Below are 4228 nucleotides of genomic sequence, written 5' to 3' on the forward strand. Positions count from 1 at the left end.
AATGCTTTCGGGGCGGGGACGCCAGCTGCCGGCCCGCCCCGTCCGGCCGCCCCTCCCCACCCAGGCGGGGGATCTGGGCGCCAGCTGCCAGCGCCGAGAGGGTGCGCGTGTAAGGCGCGCTGCGCACTGGTTCACGAAGGCTGATGCGTGTGATGGGGCTCCGCCGCTCATGCACTTGGAGACTCGCCTGCAAGGCCGACGCGGCCCTACGATCTATATAATCTACAATCTTTATAGTCGCTTGAAGGTTTGTGAAAACGAAGATTCCCGGGCTGTGCCCCCAGAGTTTCTGATTCAGAAAGTGTGGGGTGGAGGTCTGAGGATTTGTATATTTAACCAGCACCCTGGTGAGGCTAATGCTGCGGGCTCACGGGCTGCACTTTTAATAGCACTGCCCAACCTTAAATTTTAGTGAGAGAAAAAGACAGTGCAAAAATAAAATTAATAAGGACGTCAGTGGCACTTTGTAAACTGTATAGCTAGTCAGGTTGAAGATGTGCACACCTTGTGAATCTGCGACACCATTCTGTGGAATATGCTGGAGAAGCTTGCGCGTGTGCATCAAAAAATATGGATGGAATGTTAGTGGCAGCACTTTAAAAAAAAAATCTTTAAACTTTTTAATCTTGAAATAATTTACAAGAAAGTTGCAAAAATAGTACAAAAAGTTCCTGTATACCCTTCATCAAGATTCACAAGTTGCTAATGTTATACCACATTTCTATGTTTACATTTTTTTCTGACCCATTTGAGATAGGTTGCATATATCATGCCCACTGTCCCTTAGTCGTTTTATTTTGGTGTTTGTTTGTTTGTTTGTTTGTTTTTTGAGACGGAGTCTCGCCCTGTCATCCAGGCTGGAGTGCGGTTGCACCATCTCGGCTCTCTGCAACCTTTGCCTCCCGGGTTCAAGCAATTCTTCCTGCCTCAGCCTCCCAAGTAGCTAGGATCACAGGCATGTGCCACCACGCCTGGCTAATTTTTCTGTTTTTTACTAGAGATGAGGTTTTGCTGTGTTGGCCAGGCTGTTCCTGAACTCCTGACCTTCGGTGATCTACCTGCCTCGGCCTCCCAAAGTGCTGGGATTAAACAGGCGTGAGCCACCGTGCCCAACCCCTTAGTCTTTCAGTATGTATGTCCTTAGAATGAAACTACCAATCAAATTTAGGAAATTTAATACTGATAGAAGACTTTAATCATGTTCCATTTCCAGTTTTGTCAGCTGTTCCAATTGTGTCTTGCATAGCACTTTTTTCTCTTAGGATGCAGTCCATCCATGATCGCTGTCTATTTCATATCATCTAATCTAAACTGGTTCCTCGGCTTTTCTGGTCATGCCATTAGCATTTTTGAAAAATATAGGCCTAAACAGCAATGAAATACCACTACAAAATTCAAAACACTGACATCACATGCTGACAAGGATGTGGAGCAACAGGAACTCTCATTCGTTGATGGTGGCAATGCAAAATGGTACATACACTTTAGAAGACAGTTCGGCAGTTTCTTACAAAACTAGGCATACTCTACTCATACAATCCAGAAATTGCACTTCTTGTTATTTACCCAAATGGGTTAAAACTTATGCACACACCTGCAAATGGATGTTTGTAGCAACTTTATTCACAATTACCATAACTTGGAAGCAACCAAGATGTCCTTCAGTGGGTAAGTGGATACATAAACTGTGGTATATATACACAATGGAATTTTATTCCAAGCCAAAAAGAAATCAGCTATCAAGCCGTGAAAAGACATGGAGAAGTCTTAAATGCATGTTACTAGGTTGAAAGAAGCCAATCTGAAAAGGCTACATAGCCAAATGACATTCTGGAAAAGGCAAAACTATGGAGACAGTAAAAGGATCAGTGGTTGCTGAGGATAAAGGGAGGGATGAACAGGTGGAGGGCAGAGGATTCTTGGAGCAGTGAAGCTATTCTATTTGGTACTAGAATGGTGGATACATGCCATACATTTGTTAAAATCCATAATAAGTACAACACTAAGAGTGAGCCCTAATGTAAACTGTGGACTTTGGGTGATAACGATGTGTTGATGTAGGTTCATTGATTGTAACAAATGTACCATTCCAGTACAAGACATTGACAGTGGGGGAGCTTGCGCATGTTGTAGGGTCATGGAGTATATTTGAACTCTGTACTTTCCGCTCAGTTTCACTATGAATCTTAAACTACTCTAAAAAACAAATTCTGGTTGTTTTTTTTTTGAGATGGAGTCTCGCACTGCCGCAGAGGCTGGAGTGCAATGGCACGATCTCAGCTCCCTGCAACCTCCACTTCTGGGGTTCAAGTGATTCTCCTGCCTCAGCCTCCTGAGTAGCTGAGATTACAGGTCAGTGCCACCACGCCAGGCTAATTTTTGTATTTTTAGTAGAGATAGGTTTCATCATTTTGGTCAGGCTGGACTTGAACTCCTGACCTCATGATCCGCCCGCCTCAGCCTCCTAAAGTGCTGGGATTATAGGCATGAGCCACAGCGCCTGGCCTTTATTTATTTATTTTTTTTAAAGAACACAGGCCAGTTAACTTTATAAAAGCTTCCTCATTTGAGGTTTTCCTGATGTTTCCTCATGACTAGATTCAGAGTAAGCTCTTTGGCTAGAATGCCATAGAAGCAATGTGCCATCTGGCTCAGGGTAAAATCTAAATAGCACAATGCCCACCCCTTGTCTGTGTTAATTTTGATCACTTTATTACGGTGATGTCTATTTTCCCTACTTCATTTGTTTTCTTTTGTAATTAACAAGTGTTTACAGTAAGGTGCTGCAACATTGTTCTTAATGGCAGAAAGCAGAAATAACCTGTCCATACACAGAAGAGTAGATTTTTAAAAAAGAGAGTAAATGCATATAGAAGAATATATTACAGCAGGGAAAATGAAAGAATTAGAGCTACAAATAGTTCAATGTGGGGGCGGGGGGAACCATACAGAATGGTTCCATTTGCCTAAAGTTTTTTGTTGTTTTTTTTTTTTTTTTGAGACAGAGTCTCACTCTGTCGCCCAGGCTGGGCTGCAGTGGCACCATCTTGGCTCATTGCAACCTCTGCCACCCAGGTTCAAGCGATTCTCCTGCCTCAGCCTCCCAAGTAGCTGGGATTACAGGCACCTGCCACTGCACCCAGCTAATTTTTGTAGTTTTTAGTAGAGAAGGGGTTTCACCATCTTGGCTAGGCTGGTCTTGAACTCCTGACCTTGTGATCCACCCACCTCGGCCTCCCAAAGTTCTGGGATTATAGGTGTGAGCCACCGTGCCTGGCCCTAAAGTTTTAAAATATGGAAAAGTACACAGTGTATTATTTAGGAGTACAAATAATATAGTCCTACCTTATACAAACACACAGGGTAAAACTATATTGAAAAGAGGATGATAGGCCGGGTGAAACCCCCGTCTCTACTAAAAATACAAAAAATTAGCTGGGTGTGGAGGCACACACCTGTAATCCCAGCTACTGGGGAGGCTGAGGTAGGAGAATAGCTTGAACCCAGGAGACAGAGGTTGCAGTGAGCCAAGATTGTGACACTGCACTCCAGCCTGGGTGATAGAGTAAGACTGTCTCAAAAAAAAAAAAAAAAAAAAAAAGAAAAGAAAAATCAAGAAAGAAAAGAAAAGCAGATGATAAATGGAAACTTAGGATAGTGGTTTCTTTCCAATAGGAGGAAGAACATGAAATGGCAGAGGGTCAGACGCAGGGGAGGGGTTGGGGAGTAAATGGGAGAATGTTCATTGCAACGTTACTTTTTATGCCATACATATATTTTGTAAATATTATTTTATATATTTATATTTCATGTTTTTGTTTTTTAAAAAACAATTTTTGGAAAAAGAAAAGATTGCAGTAGTGATATGAAGAAAATTAAAAAGCTGAATGAGATGGGGTTGGGGAAGATTGTTTAAGGAGGTGGCATTTGGAAAGAGATGTGAAAGGGGAGGGCACCTGTGGAAAGAGCTGTGCTGGGAGATGGTGCACAATGTGTACCTGATCCTAGAACATCTTACCCTGGAAATCACCAGTGACCATCATTCCCAATAGCAAAGAGATACAATTTGGAATCATCTCACACAATTACTCAATTGAACAAGATGCTAAGCTCTGTCACAGCTTCTTCCTCTGTCTTGCCTTTGCCTTACCAACTCCTTTGAAAGGGCCTTTGCCCAGGGCTGTTGTTTCAGATTTGGGAGGCCGACGTGGGTAGATCACCTGAGAGG

The sequence above is a fragment of the Macaca mulatta genome, chromosome 2 (assembly GCF_049350105.2).
Source record: "Macaca mulatta isolate MMU2019108-1 chromosome 2, T2T-MMU8v2.0, whole genome shotgun sequence".
NCBI lineage: Eukaryota > Metazoa > Chordata > Mammalia > Primates > Cercopithecidae > Macaca > Macaca mulatta.